Source organism: Urocampus carinirostris, chromosome 7 (genome assembly GCF_059441175.1).
Source record: "Urocampus carinirostris isolate Australia breed hairy pipefish chromosome 7, RoL_Ucar_1.0, whole genome shotgun sequence".
Classification (NCBI taxonomy): Eukaryota; Metazoa; Chordata; class Actinopteri; order Syngnathiformes; family Syngnathidae; genus Urocampus; species Urocampus carinirostris.
This window is the reverse complement of record NC_142355.1, coordinates 7,893,319-7,906,265: the sequence shown is the minus strand read 5'-3', so window position 1 is coordinate 7,906,265 and position 12,947 is coordinate 7,893,319. Positions and strand designations below refer to the sequence as shown.

Here is a 12,947-nt window from a genome sequence, read left to right as displayed (position 1 = left end):
AAAATTTACAATACAATTAAAAAACAAAAAAACGTTTGCATCATCATGACAACATCACAAGCCAAGAGAGAGGGTCGTGTATCTACACATGGCATCTTGCAAAAATGCTTCCAATACAAGACCAGACATGTTGCTCAACTGTGATCCATGCAAGATGTGTCGCCACTGACTTAGTGCAAAGACTATGCCTGTAGTCTTTGTATATTCCAGTGCAAGGACTTTGGCTCAAGGAAAGCTTAATTACAGTGAAGCACAATCCATCTCCTGATCCTAAAATAGCTTCTCTGAATGTCATATTCAATTCTGACAAAAAGCTGCAACAAAACTAGATTGTATTGCTGCAATAGTGTCGTCACCAAAAAGAACTAGGCTTTCTGTCAATTTGAAACGTATTATTCTCCAAAACAAAGTTATACAGTATTGTCTAACCGTGTGAGAACAGAGCAGGAGTCGGTAACCTATGGCTCGCGAGCTACATATGGCTCTTTTCATGAGTATATATGGGCTCGGAAATAAGTTGGACCTGCGCAACTATTAATATATTGTTACATTTAGAGCCAATCGCCTGACATGTGATGCAGAGACAGTATGGATGCTCAAATATAGGACACAATTTTAAAAACAGTTAACAGTCAGGGTGTCACACCAACAGACCCTGATGAGGCTGTGAACTTTAACCAAAAACAAAGTTTTTACCCAAAAGCCCTAGCAGAAAACCTTGAGCAGGGGTGTTTAAACTTTTCAGAAAGCGGGCCAGACTTGGCAAGCTTAAAATGTGGGAGGGCTGGCTATTCAGCCTGGCATTCTTTGAACTGTATCTAATAAAAACCCGTGAAAGGTTTGCAATGCTCGGCGATCAGCGTCATAACCTCGTAGCATTTTCACTCTAATCGAAGGGTCTTGTGAAAAAAAACGTTGCTGTGTCGTTAAAACACCTTCCAGTTGCTTCACCTTTTCACAGCATTAGTTTCCGGTTAGCCTTTTGCAGCCAGCATGTTACGTCTGGCAGTGCCTCTTGATTAACTTCTTTGAAACACAGTCTTTTGGATTTGGGTGAAACAAATACTCCAATTTCCACTTGTCCTGGAAGCGGTGGCCTTTACTGTCAACTTTTCTTTTTCTTATTTACAGTCGCCATGTCGGAAATGGGGTGGGCTTAAATTCTCATAGAAAGCCAAAGGCAAAGTGGCCAAGGGGCCAAAGCTATCATCTGGTGAAATGGGGAAATTTATTTTATACTGTGATCAACATCACTGGCAGGCAACGGGCCAGAAAAAAATTGATCACGGGCCGTAACTCACCCCTGGGTCGAACTTTAGACATGCCTGACCCAGAGCAATTGTATTGGGTGAGTGGTAGAAATGGGTAGAGCTATACACAGGTCATGCGCACACTCTTCCCTTGCGTCTGCACTGAAAGCAAATATGTTGGTATCTTCGTTTGCAGTATTTTTTACATTTTTACAAAATAACTTTGCTTGCACCTTGTTTTGAAACCGTTATTTAAGACAAAAATGGCAGTCAAAATGAGCCTCAACACTCTTAAGTAACTACAATAGGCACACTTTAAGTGATACAGTATATTTATATCGATATGGGCCATAGGCTCTGACATTATAATAATTTTATAGATTTTATTAAATCATCAAACATAACATAGTGAAATAAAATGTGCTGAAGAAATAGCTTTTGTCCGGAGAGCGGGTCTGGCGAGGCGGTTGAATATTGTCTTGAAATAAACGGTGTGGCTCTCTCTAAAATAAACAACAACATTTTCTTGCCTTTTTTGCGTTTTGGGTCAAAAAGTTTTCCGACCTCTGGACTAGGGCTTAGAGCACACAAAGCAGGCAAAAAATATAGTTTTGTTTCTACTGGCCGGGTGTTGTGACTGAATAACAGACAGAATGACAAAAATCCAGGAGTGCAAAAAACATAGTACACAACATATGCGAAAAAACACCTGCCAACAAGTACTGATTGCTATCAATCCCAAGCTTTTCTGGCTTTCAAGGGAAAAAAAAACCATAATGTTAAGACAAGAAGAAATAAAAGAAATCTGGCAAGAGAGACTGTAGACCACTATGGTGGCTGCAGAGTTCAATCCCTCCAGGTATATAAAGAGATGTTGAAGACAGCTCAAGTATTCCCGTTATCCAAAAGACAACACTCTTCTATTCCTCAAACTCTCTGTGACCCAGTTCGCCTCTGATCTGTATTCAGGACATAATGAAAGAAAATGCTTTAGGGCCTCTTGTTTGGGAGGCTAAAAGAAGCTACAGAACTCGCGCTCACAGCTGGGGATAAAACTAGGAAAAAAAAAGCTTGGGCAGAGAGGAATTTTCTCGTCATAAATCCCGTTTCATTTTCCTTTGAAGGTTTTTTGGGAACATTTGTTTCAGTACATGAGGAACATGATTTTCTTCCAAACTATCTGTGTGAAATACTTGGAGGCAATGGAAGGTCTTCTATTTTAAGTGACCTGTTAGGTAGCTACAGTTGTCCACTAATCTCCAAGCTGTTGGTTTGATCCCTGCCAGGGCGTCAAGTCAACCTTGACTCCAAGCAGGTTAAGAGGATATGGTGCCCTCATTTGCTCTCGATGGACACGCTTTACATTCGTAAAAGGTCAATGCTATAAATGTTTACTAATAGCACCATATGCACTAACTTGGTTTTCAGAAACAGCCCACATGTAAAAGTGTCTTATCCCATCTCTTCATGATGTTGCCTTCTAACAGACTGAGATGCAAGCTGTGAACTTGAAGTCCACTTGCAGTAAACACAAACCAGCAGTCACCTGCTCTGGAAAAAACAAGCAGCTATTTCTAGTCTTGGCAACTATGAAGGTTGCACCATCACTTGTTTTATACAGTGGACTAACAAACAACATGAATGAATGTTTGAGGGGAATATGAAACAATTGAAATAAAAACAGAAGAGCATCAATTTTGTGGATAGAATAGGTAACATCTCCTGTAATCCTGAATACAATATGATTAAAGTCTTACCACATTGTCCCATCTGTATGTTTGCAAGACTGGTTGTGTACTTTGGAGAACTGTAAGCACTCCTTACATTTGAAACCACTGCACTCCACTTGACTTTGTTTCTGTACTTATTCCACATCATATTTCGTTGTTTTAAAGTTACTGCTACCTCTGCAAAAGCAAATATTCAATAAACAGAATTTACAAATTTCAGTTACCGACTATTTTTCAATAAATGAGGACAACTAAAAAAACATCACAGAAAAGGTTCTGAATGGAATAAGACAGCTAAATAGAAAAACAAACATGTATTTTCTATCAACATCAATCATATAGACCAGGGGTCGGGAACCTATGGCTCGCGAGCCATATATGGCTCTTTCTATGGGTATCTGGCTCAGAGACAAATTTGATTGCATGCAAAATTTCTCCATCTTGTTCAAAACTTGAGTTGTCTATCATTTTCAGGTACACGCAGAGCCAAACCAAAGCTTTATGGAATGCAATTACTTCGCAGTATATATAGGGCATGTTTTTCACTACAATTTACAGTCAAGGTGTCACACAAAAAAAAGGGGGGAAAAAACTCGTTTTGGCTGTACAACGCTAAAGAATCCTTTATATAAAAGCTCACTATATAATCTGTGTTCAGTGTTCAGATACCTTATGATGAATCCACAGAACTGTAAATACGCCAAAACACCGGAAGAGAACTTAGTCATTTGATTGGGTAAGTGGGAGGGATGGGTGGAGCTATTCAAAAAGTGCAAGCACTCCCTCCCATCTCTCGCCCTACGCCGTCTGCGCCAAAAGTGAGCTCATCAGGCTCCCTATTTGCAGAATGTTGTGACGTTTTTACACAATAACTGCTGGCATCTGGTTTTGAAACCAATATGTATGAAAAAAAGGGTCAAAAGGAGTTTAACCGATCTTGAGTAATTGCAAGAAAGAGACAAATTTAAAGTGCTATGTTTGTTGATTTTGGGACAGGGGCTCTGGCATTATTCTCTTTTCATAATTTTTATCAAATCATCAAAAATAAATGTGCTGAAGACTAAGCTTTTGTCTGGGGCGCGGGTTTAGCAATTTAGTAAATTTGTCTCATAATATATGGTGTGGCTCTTTCCCAAAATAAAATTAATATTTTTTGCTTTTATGGCTCTTTGAGTCAAAAAGGTTCCCGACCCCTGATATAGACAGAAACACTCAATACTGGAGCACGATAAAATCCGTTTAAAAAATAAATTCCACTACATAGGGAAAAATATCAGAAAGAAAAAGGTACAAAACCAGAGTCGTATTTAACCAATGTAAAAAAAAAAAAATAACTAGGGGTGTCCCGATACAACTTTTTCACTTTTGATACAGCAACAAGTAACGTTTTATGCCAATATTATTGGAGCTGATGTCGGCGGGAATCTAGCAATTCAAAATTGGGCACAACATAGTTTGAATTTGAACTATTGCAGTTCATTGAGTTGATACATTAAAAATACTCATTTGCCCATTTGAGCATATCGTTATTATTTTTTATGCATGATTAAAATTATATACTTTGTATTGATCAACTCAACTAGCTGCTATGAAAAGGGGTTCACTGATGACCATTGACAGACTTAACCGACATTGTATGAGATTCAAGCCATGTTTGTTTTTAATATACAGGTAGCTCATGCGGCATAAAGCTTTAAGCGCTATGTTTTCTTTATTTTTCCAGGATTTAGCCTTGTTTACCTACTGATGGTCTTGCTTGTTTTGTTACCCAAATTTTGTTAACTGGTAGAGGAACATCCCAAAACTTAAAAAAAAAAATTACATTAAAAAAATGAAATGCATGGTATTTTTACTTTTTTTATTTTTTTTTATTTTACTTTCTCTAACCTTTAGTAGAAGCATGTGCCGGAGTTTCGGTACATTTTTAATTACTACAAACAAGGAGCTACAGGCAAAGAGAATCTCAGTTGTGACTAGGTGATGCCACTGCTCACTGGAACACGTTTTGTGCTAGAAGCTTTATTCTGATAAGAAACTCCTGTTTGAAACGTCCCCTAAGTTAATAAATTGTTAAGTTAAAGGTCCGTTAAGAAAGTTTTTATTTTAAGCAAGAAATATATCGGTCCCAAAAAAAAACTACAGTTAATTTTTCAGTTTAGTGACTCTTTAGTAGTTCAAAGTAAGCTCATGTGCAGAAAAAAGTAGATAGATTTTAGACTATAGATGGATGAGTGTCAATACCAGGTCAGTCAGTAACTGCTAAAACAAAACAAAACAAAAATCAGGTATTTGTACTCTGCTTTTGTGGCCATTTAACAATTAGGAACCTAAAATTTCAGAAAAGGTAAACCACAGTTAAATAAAAGCAATACAGTATTAAAAGAGCTGTATGGAATTTGGAACTTTTGAACTCTCTGCTGGCATTTCCTGGCTTAAAAAAATGATTGCAGCTTAAGTCAGCTCGTTCATGATGCGCGGGCGAGTGCATGAATTTCTTAGATGCGAATCTTTTTTTATCTTTCTTGGGGTTTGGGGATGGCGTTTGGACTATACTTAAAGCTGGCCTTTTCATACTTTAAAAGGGGAAAGTGTGTAATATTTAGTGCCTACAAGTGGTACAAAACACTTTCATTTTGTGAAAAAAAAAAACATTGATTTGAATAATAGGCAAAAATATATAAACCAGTGTACAAATGTTATTTTTATTAAAAAAAAAAATAGGTTGAGAAATTTGTATTTATTTTAACACAGTAGAATCCAATGAAATGATCTGCATTTATATAGCGCTTTTCAAGTCAATGACTTCCCAAAGCGCTTTATAATGTGCTCCACATTTCCCAATAGCGGCCTTGTATTGCAGCCATGTAAGACGCTAACCTTCTTATTGGGGGTATTAGGGGTTCAGTGTCTTACCAAAGGACACTTCGACATGTAACATGGACCAGCCAGGATTCGAATTGGGATCCCTTGATCCCAAGACGAGCGCTCTACCTCCTGAGCTACTGCTGCCCCGTACGTTAAAGTTTCTGCCCTTGCGCGCATCTGTCAACACAGTGCCATCTGGTGGTGAAATATTACACACTGTTATGAACAATTTTCATGCTACACCAATAAATTAAAGGGAAAAAAACATGATGTTATTCTAAGATCCTCCTGACCCCTCACCCCGTACCGACTACCTAAAGTGTTCCGTGGCGGGAAAAGCTTTGCTAAAATTAAGATAAAAGCAGATAAACGCGGTAAAAAAGGGCTCTTTGAGCTAAATTGGGCATTGTTAACACACAATTACTAGAGAAAAAAAATCTTATTTCAATTTTTGAAGAATACTTCAAGCGAAGCATCTCACCTTTTAGGAAATTTGTTTGGGGTATATCTATCTATCTATCTATCTATCTATCTATCTCTCTCTCTACCATGGTCATATCCCTCAAGAGGGGTGACCGAAAGCAAGACAAACACATACAATAACAAAGAAAATAAAAGGGAAAAAAATAGCAAAAAAAACACACACAAACATTTTTGGACCATGACCAACCCAATTGCCCAAACACCCAAACAAATTAGGCACCTGGGCACCCAAGTTGGTCATGCTTTCGTCCCTCCAGATGAAACGGGACACCAGAAAGCGGCCATGTCACTCGGGTCAGGGTGACACAACACGATCTTTTGTTCAACAGCAGGGCCCGACAGCTTTCACTGGTTTACCCCTGCCGCATCATACGGGTGCCCAGCCCATCCTTAAGAACGCGTCCACAATCCCACTATCCTTTCAAAACACCTCTCCACTCCTTTCTATCACCAAAAGGGGGATACCAAAAGGTCTTATTAAGCCAAGGGAGTTTTATGTACCGAATTTTCCGCACTATAAGGCGCACTTAAAAGCCTTTATTTTTTTCAAAAGCTGACCATGCGCCTTATAATACAGTGCGCCTTATTTATGGATCAATTTTAAAATTGCAAAGTTTTCCAACTAACTTGCAGCCGCCGACTAGATTTTCCCACGAACGCCAAGTAGTACGCGGTGTATGCTGGGATTTATTTATCGGCGTTTCATTGGCTAACCAATGTGTCAATCATCATTTGAATCGATCACTATTGGCTAAAGTTATTCGGAGGTCAAGGGGCGGATCCTTTTTATCATTTACAGGCTGGCATTGGCTTAAACGACAAAACAAAGCCTGCAATTGGCCGAAAAAGATGTGTCAATCATCAGTTTAATCGATCACGATTGGCTAAAGTCATTCGGAGGTCAAGGGGCGGATCCTTTTTATCATTTACAGGATGGCATTGGCTTAAACGGCGAAACAAAGCCTGCAATTGGCCGAAAAAAATGAATGTGTATAGCACGTGGCTGACGGCATAGAGAAAGCCTTTTTTTCTATTCTGTATTTGAAAATATTTTATTCTCCTGGATTTACTACCCTCACGGATACAAGAGGACATTGGCTGCACATTATTATGAACACAACGACTTCGGTGAGCTACTCCGGGTTTTATATTGTCCCTGTATCTTGTTCCAGACTGAACTCGATGTTTCTGTGATAAGCGGTGCAGATAATGGATGGAATGGAGTGTCTATTTTTAAATTAAACTCAATTCCAAGTGTTTATTGTCATATGCACAGTAAAGTTGCGAGCGAAAAAGAAAATAGATACTAAGGAATGGTTAGCATTTCTTGAATCACAAGACTTTAACCTTCCGAATGATGGAACGATGCATTTGAGTGACATCGTACGAACACTGCATCCGCACGTGTTCTCGACACGTATTTGCGTCTTTGCAAGCTTTCGGAATGTTAAGGGGGTAATCAGTTGGACTGAACTATCCGACTGTTTTGTCGACGTTCCCATTGTAGCGCCCTATAACCCGGTGCGCCTTATAGTGCGGAAAATACGGTACTAATGGTATGTGGAATCTGTATCAATGACTACTCAAGATTTGGGTATCATTCTGAAAAGATGTGGTTTCAAACCCCCTTAACGATGACTCAAATGAGATTCGACCCGATTAGATGGCTATACTAATACTCAGGGAATTTATTACAGGTTTCCTCACATATCTGAAATAATAGATACCTTATTAGAGAAAATCCCTGAATAAACGTCTCCACATGGCCATGACCACCTTCACTCCAGATGTGCTCTATAGTTACACAAGTTCACATTAGAATCACTGCCGGTCTGTTGACATTGTTATTAGAGTAGCTAATCTCGAACGATTTTAATGCCAAGGGACACATTTCAAAATCGATAGGTTGAAAAGGTCAGCCGCAGGGCAATAATCGGAAACGGGCAGCTGATCAAATGTTACTGCTTGACAAAAAAAAACGTCTAGTGCACGAATCACCTTTGTTTGCAGATTGAGTAAACACTACAACCAAATCTCAGCAAACTGACTTTCTTCTCAAGCTGATGACTTCTTATGTGCTAAAGACAAGTTTCAGGCGGAAGAAGCTAAAAACAAAAACAGGCTGTTTAAACAAATAGATTAAAATACATACACATCTTTTGGAACATTTTCTTTTACGTAAGCAATAAATTCATTTGAACACATTTTACACGAAAAAGTAAAACTGATCGAACAGTTTAATCAATTCATTTTATTTAATGTATAATGAGGGGTCTCAAACTTGTGGTCTCCGGAATGATAGTCTGAGGACCCCATCTTTATATGAAACTTAAAGGGGCATTGTGTGTTATGAAGCACCCAGGGTTGGGTAGGGTTACTTTAACTGGATTACTTTCAATTACTTTTGGATTACTCCAATGCCAAATATGCTAATAAAAGACAAAGTAAACTAAATATGAATGAAATGATGACTCACAACACGTGGTAAGCTTTCTTTCCTGGCTTTGATCTCCTTGATCACCGGCAAAACTAACATAAAATGCGACATAAACAAAATGAAAATAAATCCAAACAGCTTGCCAACTTCATTTTTGCCGTTCCACGTATTCCGTTTCTCCCCAAGCCTGCACAAAATTGAGTCATTTTATTCCTATTTAGTTTCTTTTGTCTTTTATTAGCATATTTGGCATTGGAGTAATCCAAAAGTCATTGAAAGTAATCCAGTTAAAGTAACCCTACCCAACCCTGCAAGCGCCTACTTGTGATTAAAAACAAATCATTCACTACAACAACAATATTGGTTCAATTCAAAAATAAGGAAAAATACAAGCACTAAAATATAAACATGCATGTTTTAAAATACTAGTATAACAAGAAATTTTATTTTAGTCTAGATAAATTTAGCTTCACCTCAAGGGAACTGGCAGAAATGTCTGTCATCTTGCTGCCAAGAGTGTTTACCTAAACCACATGTGTCAAACAGGCGGACCGCAGGCCAGATCAGGCCCGCTACGGGATTGGATCCGGCCCGAGACAACACTCAGAGAACCGCAAGAGAAAAACAAGCTGCAGGTTGAAATATGTCCACTTGATGTTGCCAAAGAAAGGTGCTTCGAACAAAGACACTGTACTTGTATTTCTCTCTCTCTCTCTCTCTCTCCCACCCCTTTTCTCCCACTCTATCTGTCTCTTTCACTCTCTGTGTCTCTCTTTTTCTCTTCCTTTGTTGCTCTTTGTCTCTTTCTCTCTCTCTGTCTTTTTAACTTCTTTTGCTTCAACTTTTTTCCTTTTCTCTCTTCATACCCTTTGTGCTTTCTTTTCTCTTTTCTCTCCTCCTTCTGTGTTTCTATTTCTCTTTGGATTTCTTTTTTCTGCTCCCTTTCTTTCCCCCATCTCTCACGACTTCCCTTTTTATCTCTTTTGTTTCTCACGCTCTCTCTCTCTTTTTGTCCCGCCATCTCTCCCTTTCCCCCCTCTTTCTCTTATTTCTTTATCTCTCTTTTTCTTTCTCTTTAATCTACTAGTCCGGCCCAGACAGAATGTTTGTTCTATCGTGTGGCCCTCGAGTTAAAATGAGTTTGACACCCCTGACCTAAACTAAAAAAACTGGTGAAAAACTGGGTAAAAAAATTGAGAAGGAAAAATGTATGGTTTGGTTACTTTGAGTCTCTGTAGTCTGTATTCTTCATTTTGCTTTTTATCACTCTCTTTTTCCAAGTAGTCAAACAATACACAATGTCCCTTTAATTTAAGTGCATAGCAAGCACATTATATAGACATTTAAACAGTGGAATGTTTATTTATTTATTTAAAATATATCAGCAGCTTTACAGTATATTTGAATTAAACTCTTTCCTTTTTTTCGCAACGGCAAAGAAGTATACCACCACGGCACCGTTATTAAAATCTCGGCTTTGAAAAGTAGTTGTGAAAAAGAAAAACTTCGAAGGTGGAACAATGAAGAAACGAGTAGAGGCAACTCGGCAGTGCCAGCCTCGACTATGAATTGTTTTTACTACCGAAACGCGGAGCTTTTGTGACATTTAAAGTTTAGTTAAACAACTTAAATCACTGCCCAGACGGTAAAGTCACTCACCCACTCGCAGGGTAAAGTATTTCAACGTTTACGTCGGTCAAACATTCGACTAAATCCCCAAAGTGTCCAGTTGCCTGTTGGGAAAGTTCTCCGTGTCCACCAGTGAAGCCGTGGGTCCACATCGGTACGCCATGATGTTCCCGTCACAAGACGGCTGGAAACGTGATGACGTCAGAGACGGAGAATCCCACCCTGCTACCGCCTGAAGTCCTGTTGCGTTCATGTACGGTACCCAAGGTAGGAAATGCAGGGACTGTGGACCAATTTGGACACGAAACTCATGTGCAAATACAATCAGGGTTGGGTAGGGTTACTTTAATTTGATTACTTTCAATGACTTTTGGATTACTCCAATACCAAATATACTAATAAAAAAAAGAAACTAAATATGAATAAAATGACTCAATTTTGTGCAGGTTTGGGGAGTAACGGAATACATGGAACGGCAAACATGATGTTGGCAAGCTGTTTGGATTTATTTCCATTTTGTTTCCGTCGCATTTTATGTTAGTTTTGCCGGAGATCAAAGCCAGGAGAGAAAGCTTACCACGTGTTGTGAGTCATCATTTTATTCATATTTAGTTTCTTTTGTCTTATATTAGCATATTTGGTATTGGAGTAATCCAAAAGTAATTGAAAGTAATCAAGTTAAAGTAACCCTACCCAATCCTGACCAAGATCAATGACTCGCACAATAATTTTTTTTATATTCAACAGAGCTGTAATTTTGCACCAGTCCAAATATACAGCCAAAATCTGACTCCCCTGCTAATATGGACCCTGTTTGAGACAGACTTGTGACTTCTAAGGTAACCTTCTGTGACATAAATATGTCAGCACAGTGATTTTGAAGAGCTTCAGAACGTTTCTCATAATATTGCTCATCTCATCTCATTAGCTGCACCGCTTATCTTCAGTAAGGTCGCGGGGGTGCTGGAGCCCATCCCAGCAATCATCGGGCAGTGGGCAGGGGACACCCTGAACTGGTTGCCAGCCATTCGCAGGGCACAGAGGGACAGACAACTCGCTCGCTCAATCACACCTATGGACAATTTGGACCGGCCAATTCACCTGAAATGCATGTTTTTGGAACGTGGGAGTAAACCGGAGTGCCCGGAGGAAACCCACGCAAGCATGGGGAGAACATACAAACTCCGCACAGGAAGTCTGGAGCTGGATTTGAACCCACGCAGGAGGTTCCCATGACATGAACTGTGCCGCACAAGCGCTAACCACTGCGTCGCCGTGCTGCCCCTCTTTAATCCCAACATGACCAAATATTATGTAAAATTATGCACAAGATGGCTTAAAGGAAGGGGGAATAGAACAATAAAGAAAAAAGTACCAAAATGAAAAAGTAGTGAAAAGCTGAGAAAAAAAGAAACAAAAGGAAGAGAAAAAAAGAAGGAACAATTTAGAAACAAGCCAGAAAAAAAGAAAAGAAAGAAATGTAGAAAAAAAGTAAATAGAGAACAAAAAGAAAAAAGTAACAGCTCGGAAAAAATAAACACAATGAGATTTTTTTTTAAAGGATTTTTTTTAAAAAAGTAGAAAAAAAACAGGGAAAAAAGAAGAAAAGGTTTGTGTTGCATTCAAATAATTTCCAACTATATCAAGTGAATCTTGTTGCCAACATTGTACTTCCACCAAAACATGTGATTAAGTACAGTTCTGTATCTTACAACCGACTAAACAAGCCCCCAAAAATGTTAATATTATGCGACAAAATGTATCAGGATTTAAAAAGAAACGGATATCTTGTGAATGAATTGTAAGAACAAACGACGTTTGTAGGCCGTACAACATTTGCAGTCGTACATGAGTCAATTCATTCAAAAGTGAAAAATAATTTTGCATTACCGGAAACTCAGCAAAATGTAACTTGATGTCAAGTTTTGGACATGTTTGGTAATGACTTAGTTGCCACACTTGGGATTGCTGTTGCTCACTGTTGTTTCAAGCGTTGCTCACAGACTTTGTGTGAACGCTCAGACCCGGGGAAAATTAACATTGGTAGACATGTACGTGTGTTGGCGCCTCTTCGACAGAGCATGCGGGTTTGGCGGCGGTGACGACATGGCCAAGCTGTGGTTTTGCTGGACACCAGCTCCACCGTACTCTTGAGGTTTTCCGCTTGTTTTTCTGCAGGACATCTCCCAGTCCCGTGCTCTGCTTCTGTGTCTGTAGAGTAGTTGTTTGTGGACATTGATCTTGTTAGGAATAAACCTTTTCCATGCTAGCACGTTTTGCTCCGACTCATGGATCGATCCCAATAGGTCTCCACGCGAGGCTTCAAACTCATGTCTAAGCAGGTCTTCCGCATTGATGGGCAAGCAGGAAAAGGTTTTGTCTGCCACTTTCAGCCCTTAAGGCAGGGGTGTCAAACTCATTTTAACTCGGGGGCCACACGATAGAACAAACATTCTGTCGGGGGCCGGACTAGTAGATTAAAGAGAAAGAAAAAGAGAGATAAAGAAATAAGAGAAAGAGAGAGGGAAAAGGAGAGAGGGCGGGACAAAGAAA

At 39.2% G+C, this 12,947-nt stretch overlaps 1 protein-coding gene across 9 annotated transcripts in view; it reads right to left on the bottom strand.

Annotated features, from left to right (window-relative positions):
• Positions 1-10,591, bottom strand: part of ppfibp1b (PPFIA binding protein 1b) — a 38,110-nt gene extending 27,519 nt beyond the window's left edge. For all 9 annotated transcript variants that reach the window (XM_088339638.1, XM_088339639.1, XM_088339641.1 and 6 more), the window contains exon 1: positions 10,425-10,591. The gene's annotated coding sequence lies outside the window, so the exon portion shown is untranslated. The remainder of the gene's footprint in view (positions 1-10,424) is intronic.
• Positions 10,592-12,947: the final 2,356 nt, after the last annotated feature.